Below are 17,854 nucleotides of genomic sequence, written 5' to 3' on the forward strand. Positions count from 1 at the left end.
TCTCTCTCCTCCTCAGCCTTCTCTCTCCTCCTCAGCCTTCTCTCTCCTCCTCAGCAGATACTTCCTGGTACTTGCCTCTGAAATTCAGGTCCTAACAAGGCCCTCACAACACATAAGGTACAATAGAAGAACTTTTTTGCTTCCAGATCTTTCCAGGCTGTTTCTGTGTCCCAAAAGAGAAGTATTCGAGATTCTGCCCTCTATTCTTATAGAACTAAACACTGTCAGCATGATGAGGGGATGTCCTTTAATTCTATAAATAGTAATAATGGTTTGATGTTTCGATAATGACAATTCCTACCACTGTTTGGGAAGATTTTGAAGGTACAAGGTTAATTTGTATGATTTCATTATTTCAAAATAAAAACAGCGAGAATTTTTGGGTCCAACATACATGGTTTTTAACTGTTAAACTTTCTTTTCTTCTGATTCTTCATTGTCTTTTCAAGTTTTAAAATACACAGTTAGTTGTACAAGGTACCCACAGTTATGCTTAGTCCTATAGTTCCTTTGAGACTTGGAGAATTCATCAGGAGTTCAACTTTGCTTTATGAATCTTTGTCCACTGAAAGCTACTCATTTGTCTTTCTAATCCAGAGTCAAGCCTGTAAATCATGATGTCTCTAACATATCTTCATTTATTTACGTTGCAAAAATGACAGTATTACTGGATTCTTTAAACTTGAAAATGATCACAAAATAATTAGTTAATCAGTGACTTGCAGTAACTTGGCCAAAGTGCCCCCATGGTTTTCAGTTCAGTAGAATGAACCCTTTTCAAATCTCTGGCTTGATCTTCAGTGTCATATCCCCCACTTGGCACCCTGGATTCTCCACATGATTATTGCAAAGGCAACACTTACCATGCCCTGATGAATGCAACAATTACAACACAAAGGAAGTCATTAATGCATCAGAACAGAAAGACTATGGTCTGTGAGCATGTAATTAGGCTTCTGCGGCAATTATCCTCCATCTCAGGAATTTTCTTAATGTAAAAATGATAAAAACAAATCATACACATTCACTTAGTTTAATTAACGAGCAGCACAGAGCCACATTTAGTTGAATCTGTACCCTTTTATGTGTTCTTCTAGGGACCTTAATTGTACAAAACCTGAATATGTTCACATATTAAATGTTTTACAATCCCTGTATCGCAAAGCCTTTCCCAGGCACCCTTATCTCCTCACCTTAGTAACTTGTTCCAAACTTCCGTCGTGGATGCAAGATATAGGTACTGAAGCATTAGACAAGGAAAGAAAGGGTTTAGGGAGTATAGGGTGTGTGGAGGTAGAAATGACAGGCGTGGTGAAGCAGAGAAGGAAGAAAGAAGACAACAGGGGGTAGAAGAAGGTCACTGATAGGAAGAGAATGGAGAGCCAAGGTCACCAGAATAAAGCAGGGGAAGGAAAGTCTGAATGGCATGGTTGCAAGATGTGGAAACAGGGACACAGAGACGGTGCAGGTTCATGTTGCTCAGCAGGGGATCTAAGTCATTTCTTTTACTTTCTTCCTTGGAGGTTGGTTGTTTTGTGTTTGGTGTGTGTGTGCGCACACACACACACACACACACACACACACACACACTACTGTTTTACCTGCTTGTCTTGTAAGCCAAAAGAAGACATTAAGTCCTCTGAAAATGATGATAAAAATAGTTGTGATCTACATGAAGATACTAGCAATCAACCCAGGTCCTTTCCTCGGTAAGAGCAGTCAGCTCTCGGCTCTTAACTGCTGAACCATGTCTCCAGCCCCATTTTGCATATCCTTCTCCTCCTGGAGAAAAGTGTAGACAGAACTGAATTTGACCTATTATTTTTAAGAGATCAAGTTCTCCAGTGACCTAGTAGTTTATTTTCCTTCCTCTGTAACTAAGGGAGCTCTAAGCCACCCCTCAGGCTAGGTTGTTTGTCAGGACCCCATTCCTTACTGCCTCCTAAAAAAAAAAAAAAAAAAAAAAATGTGGCACTTGATCACCACTGTCATTAGTAGGAAGAGAAAAATTAACTTTGATACCGGAAAAGCTATTTAATATATATGCCCTGTCTGGCATGGTCAGGGCATGTACTTTGGGCATGCTTACTAGAACTAGAAATGAGACCAAGTCCAGAGCCAATGCAGAGGTCTTGAATCCTCTCAACTTGGCTTACATCAATGGCAAAATACAACCTCCTTTATGATCTATGGCTAGAAAAGATTCTGTTCCCCTAAAAAGCATACTTGGAAAAGTGGTGCCAAATGAGTTTCTCCCAAATCTTCATGGCCCTTAGACGTTTCAAATACACATATTTTTTAAAATTGTGTCTCAATATATAAATGGAATGTTTGCTTGTACTTATAAAAGGAAGTTCATCATCATTTAGTTTTGATTATATATCTGAGGTGTAAAGAGAGTTGTAAGTACTTCTGAAGGATGTTCTAGTATCAGAATGGATGTTAGTAAAATAATAATGACAGTGATAAGTGGAGAGTTCCACTTCTATTAAAAGAATATATGCTACATGCCATTGATTGAAGCTTTCTAGAAAGAACAAACATTTGAGAATTGCTGTCTAATTTTCCCAGAGACCATCTTCTTCTAGCCAGCGTTGATGTTACCAAAGTTACCATTAAAAATAATTGTATTCCAAACATGGCCTCTGCTCTGAGCTCCTCCCCCACCTAATCATTCCCCAAGGCTTTGGAACACCCACCCTAATTCACTAGAGTCTGGACCATAAATTAAATATTTTTAATAGTCTCTTAATGAAACACATATTATAAATTTCAGAAACCACAAAGGGGGAACAATGATATTATTACCATAGGGCTTTCTCTTTTAGGTTGCAAGATTGCATGTACCCTTCTGTCCCTCACCAAGGCCACCTCACATCAGGGTGCTACAGGCATCATTAAAGCAGATTTAGAGATGAGACTGAACTTACATTCCCACTGTTGACTTCTACTCCAGTTATGTTGTTCTGAGGAATGCAGGAAAATCATGACATTTTACCTCTCTTCTTACTCTGGTCCCTTAGTAAATGAATACCTATTTGTGGAGCTGACGTGGGGTTTCTCCTGCACAACCTCAGAAACTTTTTGAGTATCTCATTTAGTGTCTTGAGACAACTTTAAACTTTCCTTTTAAACTTTGAAGGTACTGGAAGTAGCAGACTTCAACCTTTCTTGGCAACATTTAACTTTCATAGCTTGGAAATGGAACATTTGGGAACTCCCTTTTTCAAACTGAGTTCTCTAGATCCCTTTTAAGAAAAATCTTTCTCTCTAGAGAAAGTTTAAGTTCACGTCCACTATGCCCAGATATAGCTGTCCTCCAAGGGGTCAGTAAAACCTTCAGAGACATCTGAGGTGCGGGGATGCAGGGGCTCCACCACACCTCAGTGGTGTGGACAGTCATAAAAAGATGCTTTTCCCAATCCTCGTTTTTTATACTTAGTGTCTTCATTTTTGTCATCTTTAATTAGTCTAACCTTGTCAAAAACATATCCAAATAATTGTATAAACTTGTTTGTTGGTGTTGGTGGTGGTTTGTTTTTTGTTTTTTTTTGTTTTTGTTTTGTTTTGTTTTGTTTTTTACATGGAAAACCAAAAGCAGAGGATCTGAGTGAAACCACATCATTGATACCTTCTGTGTTGGAGGAGGTAACAGGGTTCTTTTCCCATGTAAATTCTCCTTATTTTAAATGCACTACCTGTTGATTGCCATCCTCTGCCATGAAAGGGCTCTGGTGAGAGGTGATAGAACAGTGATGTGTCACCTGAGACTTTTCTTTTCCCGCTCCTCAGCACTAAAGAAAATATTTGTCTTCTACTTAACCAACAGGCCTTTTCTTTAAAACTTGCTGAACTCGTTTTTTAACTAAGTAACCCCAGTACAGACCTTGAGAGGGTTGCTTTAGAAAAAGGAAAGGAAGAAAACAGAGCCAAACAATAGTCTCTAGGCTTCGGAAAGAAGAAAGGCCTCTTAGTCTGTGAAATAATCGTTTAAAAGCTATCATGAGCCTATTAAATTATTGCTTTCCAGTAAATGCCAATTAAAAAAGCAATCACTTACTACACCCTGCACAGCCAGGACAGGCAAATTTCCAATGTAACCTTAGTTTCTTTGATAACTGCAAAAAAAAAGCATACCCAGAGAAGGCTTTGTTGTTAAGGGTGCACAGAGCATTCCAAGTTCAGCAGTAACGGCTGCTCATTAGAATAACTGATATGATGTTTCCAAACTTTCTATATACTACGAACCCTTTAATTCTACTTTTTAAAAAAAAAAAAAAAATGCCTTTCTGTGAATCTCTCCCTAGAGTCAAAGAGCATCAATACGATGTCACACAGCATAGGAATATTTCATATAACAAAATATTCCAGCGAAGCTGAGTAAATGGTCATCAGATTACCGTACAGAGGACTGAGCAGCTGCTTCTATTTGGGGATTCCATATATGTCTCTACTGCTCCCGTCGCACTCCACAAAATTAACCCAGGATTCATTTCAAGACCTCATTCGCCCTGCAGGGCTCTGAGAGCAGAGAACAGCTGCCTGGCTAAGCGTCTTGTCTCTTCCGGTTGTTTGTCTTTGGGTCCACAGTCCCCACACCCCATTGTACAATCTTAATTAGTTCTTCAGTTTTCAATTTAAGGGATCCCCTGGCCTAGAACTCTTAAATTCTTGTATCCAAACTTTTACAGGACATCTTGAGTTCAATGCACATAATTCTATTTTTCATGGGCAGAATACCGTATTGCTTGTAAGTACGTAGCGAATGGCATCGCCATCTGTTCAAAAATATTTTTACTGGAAATTTAGTTTCAGTCTCAATTCTTCTTATCCTGATGTGTGGTCACTTGAGTGGGAAGTTCTATCAATTTTACCACAGAAAAGGTATCTAGTTGTTGTCCATCCTCTGTGTCTACTGCCATCAACTGTAAGTGCCTTCAGTGCCCCCCAGTCGACTGTTTCCACAGCCTGTGTCACACAGGTAATTCACACGCCTAAACACTGAGATATGTTTCTCACTTAATTACAGTGAAATGCCAACTCTTTAGAGTGGTTACTTAAACTTTCAAAGTATTATTCACATCTGTGTATGTAGGTGCTCACACTCACATACAAGGTGAGTGTGTGTTTGAGTGTGTGGTGTATGCGTTCATGCACATATGCATAGACAAGCACACTTATGTACAAGTACGTGAGTGTTTGAATGAATGCCACAGTGCCAGTGGAGGTAAAAGGACAACTTTGTAGAGTCAGAGTTTTTAACATGCCAACTCTTCATGAATTCCAAATATGAAACTCAGGTCACAAGCAAGTGCCTTTGCCTGAGGAGCTGTCCCAACGTTATTAAACCTTGTTTAAACTTGTCGTTGAATATAAATCCAATCCCTTCCTGTCAATCACTCTGCCTTTTTTCAATTATATTGGCCTTTCTCTTTACATCTATTGTATCTTTCATCCACAATAGTCTGGCTTCTTTCTACCCTTCTAATTTTTGAGACTTACTTTTAGATGCCTAAACTAGGTTCCAAGGCTACACATTTTAAACTGTCAAAGCTAGAAATTTAGTGAGCTAACTAAGATGCTGAACAATTTAACTCACTTTCTGTAAATAATCTGATAATGGATCTGGATATTTTACTTTCTAGTTATATTTGCTAAATTACGCTGTTGCTCTGTATCTATAGGAATAGTGGTCATGGGAATAGTGTTCATGTTCCCCAAAATAAGCAGATAAAAAAGTACAATTAAGCTTGTGAATATACTTATTGTAGGAAATACAAGAATAGTGATTATGGGAAAGAAGCAGAAGAATTTCAGAGTGATTTCATAGTTAACACAATTTCTGCATCTTTTTCAAGTCCCTTGCTAAGGGCATAGATTTGTCCTTAGGAGAAAACCATAATAAAATTTAAACAAGTCAAAGTGTATCTAAAAGTTGCAAAGAAAATATGCTAAATTGAAACATTTGATCATCTTATATTAACTTGTAGCTAAACTTATTGCTTTCATATTTTTATTAATATATTTTATTAATATCATAGATTATGTCATAGGAACTAGCAAAAGGTTTTGTCCACCTTGACTAGGACAATAAATTTAAATAAATACATTAATAATAAATAAATAATAAAATAAATACAAGGGAGTTTACTTCCTCTTGTATATTCTCCAAGAAAAATGACCAAATCTTTATCTATTAGACCCATAGCCACCCATAATAATAGTTATAGCTAACTTGCATTTTCATATATTCTTCAGATTAACCACATAGAATAGCATACTTCCTTGTGAATAGCAATTTTCTCAGACACATTTGATTTTTTTTCCCATAAAGGTGAATATTCCCTAGTTCAACGTATAATTCTTACTTGAAATTGCTACAAGCTTTCTGCTGGTAACTCATTAGCATTTTCAATGCAGCATACTGAAAACAGAACTTTTCATAGACCCAGGATAGTTAAATGTCCTTCACCAAAGCTCCCATAACATATAAAGCATGACAGGTAAATCATGCTTTATAATGATTTTTCATCTATATTCCTCATTAGACAGTTATATAATCTCCATTGCTCATTTCCTCAATAGATTAGCATTATCCCAGAAGTATTCTCAAAACTTATTGTTTTAAACTAAAACAATTAACTTCTCTAAAACAATAATGAAAAAGTTTTACCCAACCCAAACTCATACCATCATAAAATATTTAATTAGTACTAGAAAAAATGTAGTCAATTAACATATATTTTATAATTAAAACCTTTATTTTCATTTGAGCTAGCTTGGGAAAAGTTCCATTAAGCAGTTTTACAAGAGGGAATTTGACTTTGGCACACCTGTCTGAAGGTATCAGCAAAGTAGATTTGGCATGATGGTTAAGGATTTTATTTCAGCTCTCTTTACCTGGTGGAATTGGTATCAGTTTTCTTCTGGTATTCTTTAGATCCCATCTCTATTATTTCGTATAAAAGGTGTCTTTATATACACAAACAATTCAGAGAAAACTAGTGAACTTCCATGGTCTGCCAGTGCAGGAGGTATTGATTTCCCTTTTATATTCCAGAGTCATCTTGTCAATGTCTTTGATACCCACACCTTTTCAAATCTAGACAATCCTGTTTGCTATGTGAATGTAGTCTGGAGTCGTGCCTTGACACAGAATGCCACATCGGAATTACACCGATCACAATATGTGAAAGGTAGGCTTTTTTTCTTTTTCTTTTTTTTCTTTTTTTTTTTTTTCTTTCAGGTTCCATATACAATTCAAACTCTGATCGTTCACCTCAAACGATTATGAAGCCGGAAGGGATGTAGACAGGCATTCAATCATCCTGCGACCAAAATACCTGGGGATGCAATTGATGAAGGGAAGAAGTCCTAAGGAACTAAGTAAACATCTCCAAAAGTCTGTGTGGGTAATTGTTGGGCTCACAGCCTTCCCTTGTTGTAGTAAGTGTGGGATCTCTGGGTGTTTGTGTAAGGCTTCCACTCCATAAAGTCTGAAGTCCAAGCTCTGGCAGGGTATCATTTACACTATGCAGATCATCACCTATCTTTGTACAAAAGTCTTCGGAGCCTCTGTTTGGCAGTCAGCCACAGTTTACAGCAGCAGAATACTGACAAGGCGGCTGGTTCTCTACACACACACACACACACACACACACACACACACACACACAGAGAGAGAGAGAGAGAGAGAGAGAGAGAGAGAGAGANAGAGAGAGAGAGAGAGAGAGAGAGAGAGAGAGAGAGACAGAGACAGAGACAGAGACAGAGACAGAGACAGAGACAGAGACAGACAGAGACAGAGACAGAGAAAGCTCTGCAATAAATGAACCTCATTTTGCGTGCAACCATCAGAATCATATCTGAACTGGGAATGTGACTTCATGGTAACACACCTTTCTAGTGTGTGAAATGTTCTGGGTACACTAAAAACACAAACTAAATGCTATCTGTTATCCACTAAGTCAGCTCTGAAACATGATTTTCTTCATGTAATCCTTTAAAACTTTACAACACCCCTATAATGTGTTATCATCGGATTAGAAAGGTGGGACTTTAAAGCTCTCTATCCTGTTCAAGTTCTGAAAATGAGCACGAGGTTCACCTGAAATTCACATGGTCTGCTTGTTTTATCATCTATCCATCCATCACACTGAGACCCAGAGAACTGGCAAAAGCTCACTTGATGGTTTGTACATGCTTGGTCCAGGGAGTAGCACTGTTGGGAGGTGTGTGGCCTTGTTGGAATCGGTGCATCTTTGTGGATTTGGGCTCTAATATTCTTATGCTAGCTGCCTGGGAGCAGGCATTCTGCTAGCAGCCTTCAGATGAAGATGTAGAACTATCAGTTCAGCATGCACCATGCCTGCCTGGATGCTGCCATGCTCCCGCTTTGATACTGGACTGAATCTCTGAACCTGTAAGCCGGTCCCAAGTAAATGTTGTTTTGTATGAGTTGCCTTGGTCATGGTATCTGTTCACAGCAGGAAAACCCTAACTAAGACAAGAGGTTAGAAAAATTAAATTATTAAAGATACAAGCTCATATTCACTATTACCAAAGCTGACTTTTGGGGAACTTGTGGAACCAGTAAATACCACTCAAAGGATATGTGGGTTTTAAAATTCTATTTACTTGTGTGAGTGCGCGTGTGCATGTGCATGTGTGCCTATATCAGCGAATGTGCACCCCATGAAGGCGTGGGAGTAGTAAGAATTTTTGGCTTCTGTAAAAACACAGTTGTGCTATGTGAATGTGTTTTTCTTTTAATCCCAGGTGTGGAATATCAGGCTGCTTCAGATCATCCAAAGCTGCTAACTATGATTGCCTTGTGTCCTAGGAAGGACATGATTTTTATCAGTTACAGACAGTTTATGTTTTGAATTTTGGAGACTCTTGAGAGGGTATAAATATGAGAGCCAGGAGAGAGTCTGTGGAGGTTGCTGCCTCTGCTGCCGCCTGTACTGTTACTGCTCCCTGCTGTTGCTGCTGGTTCCTGCTGTTGCTGCTGATTCCTGCTGTTGCTGCTGGTTTCTGCTGTTGCTGCTGGTTCCTGCAGCTGTCTTTGCTTTTGCTGAATTGAAGGTAGCCGAACTGCGCCACACCTAAAAGATGGCACTGACTTCTTGTGTATGAGTCAGCAAGGCGAGGCTGTTTACCACCTGAAAGGTACCAGTGCGCATGTACTAACTATGTCACAGCCCACTCTCGGGGCATGCAAATTGAGCACCAAAGCTGAAGCTAATCAGGTACTGACACGAGCTCCCTAAGTGTATATAAGCAGCACCTTTTCCTCCTTCGGGATCCTCTCCATCACGTTAAGAAAGCTGCACAGTAAATGCTTTCCTGCAGAAGAATCCTGTTGTCTGGCATCATTCTTGCTGGCGAGGCGGTGCACCCGACACTGAATTGCTAGTTTGCTCTTTTGCTGATTGCTGGTTGGAGATATCCTGGCTTCAGAGATTGGACTTGCCCCAAGGAACTCAAGGCCCCTAATCAGTAGGAAGTAGTCTAAAGAGTTCTATGAGGCCCCTTCCCTCTGACCTTCTTTCTCTCCTCCTAGTGTTGGGGGGAGGGGTGGTGGAAGGTATCTGGATGGAATGAAGGTTGGAAGGGTGGTAGATAATTGAACCCAGTAAAGTAATGCAAAAGAAGGTAAGCCTCAATGTGGGTGCCTGTGGAGACCAGAAGGCAGCGCTGGATCCCCTGGGACTGTTGCTACAGATCTTTGTGAGCTGCTCTGTGAGCGCTGGAAACTGAACATGAGTGTTCTTAAAGATCAGGGAGTGTTCTAAACCCACAAATCCTGAAGATATATGTTTAAATCTCAATAATATACTGTGTTTTAGAATATGTAGTTCTCAAAGGAATAATGTATTTTAATAAAGCACTAAGACAATTGTAGAAATCCCACAGGGGAAAGGAATAATGCTAATAATGTGGTGAGACCATAGTGTGTTAGAGGTCAGTTATCTGTTTCCCAAGAGACACCCTGAGATGGCAATATTTTAGTGAATTCCCATGATCTAATGTACATGGGAGCCTCATTTTTTTTTTTTACTGTAGATACTTGATTTGTTTGAGTGATAAACGGATACTTATATGCGAGTTTGGTTTTCTCAACATGACTGTAGAAAAAGTCATTAGTAGATTATATTGGCTTTTAAAATATTCAGTTTGTTAAAGATATAAATAAAAGCACTAGTTCCTTACAATTTAAGTTCATTTTATAATCATTATAATTCCATTTATAGAAATGGAAAATTTAGTCACTTTTAAAATGCCTTTAATTATTACCAGGAACCAGTTATAAACCCCATTAATTAAATTCATTTTTACATTTTCAACTGCATTGATATATTTTATATACCCATGTTTTCTATATGTACATAAATTATCCAATAAACTTTCTTAAATATTGAACTATATGTATGAAGAAAACTTTTAGGCTGGTTTTAAGTTCAGATTCAAATGTTCAGATTCCATATGTCCACTTAATTATATTCAATCCAGATGCACAATTCCAAATTGATTCTCAATTAGGAATTTTTAAATGGTAAAACAAGCTCAGGATTCCAATGGATTAAAATATTTTATGCAACCCAAACATTTCTTATAGCAGTCATGTACACATTAACGTAAATTTTATATTGTGTTTTTATTCCCTTTAACCTTCCTAAAATCTAGATCTTCCTAGACATGAAAAAAAAATGTATTCTCAAACTCACTGTGATGCCTAACACTAGGGAAGAGAGTGCAGACAGATCAGGCATGTGAGAACAGTCTACTAGTGATTCCCAACCTCCCTGATGATGTGACCTTTTAATTCAGTTCCTCATGTTGTGGTGACTACTCCCCCCCATGATAAAATCACTGTTACTACTTTATAACTGTAATTTTGATACTGTTATGAATTGTAAGATAAATATCTGATATGCAGGGTAGCTGATAGATGACCCCCCAAGGGGGCATGATCCACAGGTTCAGAACCACTGGTCTAGACTGAATAGCAAGACATTGTTAGAAAAGCCTACCAACAGTAACCTTTTCCATGAAGAAACTCCCAATGTTTCTTGAATTTTTCAGTATGTTTATATGTGTCTGTGCTAAATGCATGAGTGTGCACAAATGTATGTGGATACATGTGTATGGAGGCCAAAGGGAAATGTTGGGTGTATTCTTCTGTCTCACTCTGCATTGATTTATAGACAGATTCCCTCATTGAACCTGGAGTTGCTCAACTGACTAGGCTAGTTGGCCAGTGGGCTCCAAAGGGCACCTTCTCCTCATTCTTTCATGGCTGGGTTTACAGATGGAACTAGCTTTGACATGGCTACTGGGGACCCAAACTCAAGTCCAGCTCTTTATCCACCAAACCATCTCCCCCATCACAACTCCTAGAGCTTCTCAATAATTGGAGGTTAGACCTAGGACAAGACTGCATCTTTCTATGATACAAAAGCATTGTGAGCCCCATAGATGGATTACTGTACACTAGAATAAGAACTTCAAAATTAGAAAGGGAGAAAATTCATGTGTCTCGTGTACATTAGAAGTGAATCATATCATTATCCAATTTCAAGTCAGTTTAAAGTCTATTAACTTTCAATCAGCTAACTATATCTCTGATTTTTGACTTGATTTTTCCCATTTCTTGAGGTAAGTAAATATAATTTACACCTCAGACTGAATATATTTGAGTGTAAAGAAATCATGCATTTTCTCACACAGATCAAATTATACAACTCTTCCTGATATTAAAAACATATCAGATTGAATTCTGAAATCTCTTGCAACTTTGCCTATTAGGCTTAAAAATCTCAAGGTCATCGGTGGGCTGACTTTTCTCTTGTAGACAAAAATATATTAACCAGGCTCTTAAAAGTGAAGTGTCGAATCAAATGCCCATTTACAGAATGAGGAACTTAAGTGCCACGGAATCCAGACACTTAAAATGGATGCACATTTTTTTCTTAGAAATAAGCCTTGTAAAGACTCAAGTTACCATTCAAGGGTGCCATTCATATGATCAGAAGAAGAAAAGTTAGAGGCATACTTGGATAATTAATGACATCCATCTGAGATAATAAAATAAGATAATAAAATAATATTTCCTCTTCTAACAGATCAGTATAGAGCAAAAAGCAAATACGGGCTCAAACAGATAAAGCTCACAATGCCAGTTTTATTGTTTATGTAGAATGGATAAAAGGCAAAGCTTTAGCTATGAAACACAGTGACTTGATAATGTTTTTCCAATGCACTAAACTATCTCACCTGTTACTAGTATAACGCTCCAATCTCAGCTACTACCTCCAAATGTAGGCCCCTAAACACAAGGCAGTAGATAAGATCAAAATCTGTACATCATGTGGGAAGAATAACTTGAAATATGGGGGGGGGGGGAGAAAGGGATAAGAGACAGAAGAAGGAAGGAAGGAAGGAAGGAAGGAAGGAAGGAAGGAAGGAAGGAAGGAAGGAAGGAAGGGAGAGAGGGAGAAGAGGAAGGGAAGTAGAAAGGAGGAAGAAAAGCAAGAAGGAGAAACAAGGGGCATGAGGTCTGCTCAGAGACCAGGGAGAAGCTGAGCACTGCTTCTACAACAATACGTCAGGAACTACGGTTCTCATCTTCCCATGTTTCTACAATGAGTACATCCATTTTCTCATTTGCACTATTTTCAAGTTCTGCTAACACATTATGTCAGACCAACGTTAAGTTTAATGGCCCTAGAGGCTACTTGTTTTTTGCTTGTCTCTTCTTTGATCTATTGTCCGTCCCTAACACTCCCTCAATTCCAAAATCAGGACTGGGGAATCCCTTCGAGTGGCCACAAAAACTCACCCTAGAAGCACAAAGAGGCTTACTGTAGAAAATAAACAGAGGAGAGGAAAGATATGGTCTTCTACTGTTCAGCCAGGACTTCATTATCTAAATGCTCTAACAGTTGTCTGTTTACCATACTGACCTCCTTCCGAGTCATTGAATCATTATTGCTAGACCATGTAACTACTGTGATGAGGTACTGGACACAAGACACGAAATTACATATTCCTTGCTAAGATTGTTTCATTTAAAGTTTGACTTTAATTTGCTCTCTTCATTGTATTTCTTTACTTGTCAACAGCAATTGCAGATGTTACACGATTGGACTGTTTTTGAAACATCTATTTTAATAATCATCTATGGGTTTCCTTAATCAACCCACTGTGAAACCAGCACTTCTTGGATTAAGACAAACAACTACAGACAACTGAGAGAATCTGGGAGTAGGAGAGGTGGTCATCCCCAGGGAATGCACACCAATTGGTTGTCCAGTGTTAAACAGTCAGTCCTGCAAACATACATACAAATAACATTATAGAGAGCAAGCAAGCTGGTTGTATTTGGGAGTATATATGTATATATGCATCTAATAATAATCATTGAATAAAGAGGCCATGGATTGAAAGGAGATTAGGGAAGGGCATATGGGAGAGTTTGAAGGAAAAAAAGAGAAGGGAGAAATATTGTAATTAAAATATAATCTCAAAAAGGAAACATGTAGACTAAAGAGATTAAAGGACAATAAAGAAAAGATGGATCACTATTTTAATTTCCATTCAGTACCAATTTCTTCTTGGTCTTGACCCCATTATAAGATCCCAGCATCACAATGGGCATGTATGACATGTGTCTCCAAAATGAAGTCCTACTGAATATTATTTCTAAGGATTAAAATATGTTACATATCACAGAGTAACATTATTGAATAGATTTAGGAAAGCTATACCAAGGGAGACTTACACATTTTTCAAAACTTAATATCACTTTAAACAAATTACTATCAAATATTGTGTTTCATCTACTCCAACTTCTTATTGATCTACTGACTCGTTGTTTGACTCTTTGATTTTTGTTTGTTTATGATGAGACAAGATTTTATGTACCTGAACATGCTATGTAACTGAAAATGACCTTGACTGTCTGATCTGATGGCCTTCATTCTGTCCCCTTCCAATTGCTGACGTTACTTGTAGAGTCAACCTTATCTGGATTATGCAGTGCAAGGATCCACACCAGAGCTTCCATACTAGCCAAGCATTCCATTAAGCAAGCTAAGTCTCCAGCTCACTTTCTGATAAGCCTTGCATAGAACTTGAATTTGTGTTCTGTTAGCGAACATAAAACTTTGTCAATAAAAAAATGTGACAATCTTATATAATGATTTGTTCGTTTGTGACCTTGCTTGCTTGCTTAGTTTTGAATAAAAGTTCTGGGGAATAAACCTAGGGACAGATACATGGTAGGCTACTGCTCAACCATAAAACTCTATGCCCAGGTAATTTGTTTAGACGTCTTCCTTCCTTCCTTCCTTCCTTCCTTCCTTCCTTCCTTCCTTCCTTCCTTCCTTCCTTCCTTCCTTCCTTCCTTCCTTCCTTCCTTCCTTCATTTGTGTGTGTGTGAGTATTTGGCTGCATGCGTTATGCATATCACATATGTGTTTGGTGCCTACAAAATTCAGGAGATGTCAAATACTCTGAAACTAAAGGTATGAATGGTTATGAGCCACCCATGGGAGCTGGGAACCAAACCTAGGTCCTCTGCAAAAGAAGCAAATGCTCTTAAGCACTGAAACAACTGTCTGATTCCCATGATGACTTCTTTAGATGCGGGGTTAAGTCTTATTTTCCTATGCTTACAAAAGTGCCTCCCAGATTTATTTGGGCAGATTCTACATTAAGTCTCTCTATGATCCGCAGTAAATTGAAAATAAAGCACTTAAAATATTCCTAGTAGTATTTCTCATTCAGAGTCATTGAGTCACTTTTTTTTTTTATTGGACATCATTGGCATTGATGCTGCCCAATACACCCTGTCCCTGTGTCACCAAGCACATTGAGGTTGCAGCATTTCCAAGATGCTGCAAGATGCAGAGCTTTCTTCCTAACTAGACATCTTTTCTCCCCCTTTTTTGTTAATTGCATGTCCTAGCACCTACCAAAATATGACAAAAGCATGACTTTATCCAACAAACAGAAGTCACAGTCTTTCCTCCAAATGCTTGTTGAATGATGTGCTTACGAAAACATTGAGACTGCGTGCTGCCCCTAGTACTAACAGTAGTAACAAGTTTCTGTAGGTAATAAAATATAAATCTGTTCTCATGTCCAGACAGCATTAGAAAATGACAATGTTTGTAATTTAATTATGTTAAATATGAAAAATGTGTTTTAGAATTGATAAAATGTGACATCTAGTCAGTTTTTGCATTGCCGAACATTGTCAAGCCTATGTGAACTTATAACTCTAGGCTCATTCTTCTGTTCTTACTTAACCAAATCATATTGGAAGAATAAGGCATAAAATACTGCATACCCACTTATATTTGGATTGTGGATAAACCATGATTGATTGATTGATTGATTGATGTCCTGGGGGGACTGGCTGAAAATAAAGTATTCAATGCTTATTCAAAATTCAAGTTTAATTGGTCATCCAGGATTTGTTTCTAGCAACATTAAATATAGGTCAGAACTACTATAATCTTCTTGGAAAGTCATTACAAGTCTAGTATATCTTGAAATAATGATTTTGTATAAGAATAGAATATATTTCCAATTTACATAAAACCATCAAAATGTGAACTGAAGATGTTACAAGATAGTAATATTCACAATGGTTAAAATTAATTTGGACTGCATTGTGCCTATGGTTTTCTTTCATTAGTGTGCTTCTATTATCCCTATAATGAGAAAAATCAATAAAGCTATTTTCACTAAAAAATGAGATATAAATTCTACATATGAAAGGTTATTAAACTAAATTGTGTATGTAACATTTTCAGATTTCTTCTTAGTAAACTGGATTCTTTCACACTTATTTTCTTTAGTATATGAAAGGGACAGGGGCTGAAACTGTAGCTCAGTGAAAGAGGACTGAATCTAGTGTATGTGAGATCTAGGTTCAGTCCTCAGACACACAAACACACACACACACACACACACACACACACACACACACCTGATATGTAATGGGCAGGTACAAATGCATTCCTGGTGCAAAGTTTATTGTTATTACAACCTACCACATGTGTATAGCTGCCGAAGACTCAAGCAGAGCATCTCTGTGTAGTCACAATTTCTGTCACATATGGCTCTTAAATATCTTACATAATTATGTTTTTATCCATATGCAATTTTCTTCTCATTTTTAAAGATACAGAAATATGTTTTAAGCACATAAAGACAGCCTGTCAAATATAAACATAAATACTGTTTATAATAATAAAAAGCAGTTGATAGGTTCTTTAAAACATTTATTTTTAAAAAAAATGCACTCCAATAAGTATTGAAAACTCAGAATTTGGAGATAACTTAAATTTTTTTTAAAAGGAAATTGCTAACAGACACTAGAAAATATTAAAATAAAATGTTGATTTCTATATATCATGTCTATTTGTTCAAAAGAAAGTTTTCTAGAAGCAAGTGACTGTGTCCTATCCTTCCCTGTTTCCCTATCACATTTCTTATTTGTGTCAAAACTCGACCCAATAGGAATTTATTCCTTCAGATTTGTATTGTGCCTTTAAATGGCAAAACACAGAATAAAAGCTAGATATGAGCAGGCATCTCACCTTGCAGTTATTAAAAACTAAGACAAAACTTGACATTTAGAGGAGGAATGTGCCTACGTTACCGGGAGCAAGTAGTTGATCAGAGAGACAGAAAATACAATAACTGCTTTATTTTCTATTTTAAGCACGCCATCCTCTACCAACAGAAACACGATCCAGCTAGGAAGTAAAAAAAACTTAAATGTACGTTATTGAGGCATTTTTATTAAATTAAAAAATATTAGTGCCCTGGCCAGCAAAGAGATTGACAACAGACAATTGGTAAAATAGTATGAAAGTTAGGTGTAATTTTAAAGAAAGGAAATAGGTACACGCAGACGATTATGAACCATCGATCATATTTATGCCCCGTGTTTTATAACTTTTTCCGCAGCGCCCATTGTTTATTTATATAAATTTTAAAAACCCTGAAATGAATGTCAACGGCCCTATGAAAATACTACAGAACAAGAACATTACTTACAAATCACTTGCGCCTCTCCCAGCACTTGCCGAGCTGTGGATCACTGGACCAGCATATTTCACTTTAAGCAGCCTCATCTCCTTTCATCTCTCTGCTATGTATAGCATGCTGAACTCTCTTCCGAAGATCAAAGGGAAGCGGACTGCACTTTATTTACAAAGGCAAATTTAATGGGTAACCAAGGTGCTTTACTAAACTGACTAGTCCCTTTGAACTACTATCTCCACTGATCCATGGACCATGCTCTAAATGCAGGCACTCACTTGAATCTGAAAAATGTTCTTAGCTTAATTGGTGCCTGTCTTTGAACTCCATGCCATGGTTTTGCTGGGCTGGAAGTGCGCAGGGCTTCTTCAGGCCCCAGGAGTGCTAAAGAACTTTGGAATAAATAGCAAAGCAAACAAAACAAAACAAAACAAAACAAAGCAAAGCAAAGCAAAGCAAAACAAAACAAAACAGGACTATGAAACTGAACATGTTTATCTTAATATTAATAAAGGAAGTACATGATGCAGTCTCAGTGGCTCATTCAAAACTGGGACACGGATCCAACTATGCTATGAGGTACAACCAGCAAACTAGCATAGTTGTGTTGCGTGTTGCATCAGTGTCAAAGTGAAGCAACAAGATACAAACAGAAAAGAAGAACTGGGGGGATGTGTATCACAATAGTTCATAAACTATCAACAGGAAATTGTCTCAGATGGCCACATCTCCCAGAATCTCACATTCTGAGAGAGAGAGAGAGAGAGAGAGAGAGAGAGAGAGAGAGAGA

The 17,854-nt window shown here is 37.8% G+C and overlaps 1 protein-coding gene across 1 annotated transcript in view; it reads right to left on the reverse strand.

Annotated features, from left to right (window-relative positions):
- Positions 1-17,097, reverse strand: part of Tspan12 (tetraspanin 12) — a 93,562-nt gene extending 76,465 nt beyond the window's left edge. Inside the window, exon 1 of the mRNA XM_029535189.1 lies at positions 17,080-17,097. The gene's annotated coding sequence lies outside the window, so the exon portion shown is untranslated. The remainder of the gene's footprint in view (positions 1-17,079) is intronic.
- Between the last annotated feature and the right edge of the window lie 757 nt (positions 17,098-17,854).

The sequence above is a fragment of the Mus pahari genome, chromosome 2 (assembly GCF_900095145.1).
Source record: "Mus pahari chromosome 2, PAHARI_EIJ_v1.1, whole genome shotgun sequence".
In the NCBI taxonomy this organism is placed as follows: domain Eukaryota; kingdom Metazoa; phylum Chordata; class Mammalia; order Rodentia; family Muridae; genus Mus; species Mus pahari.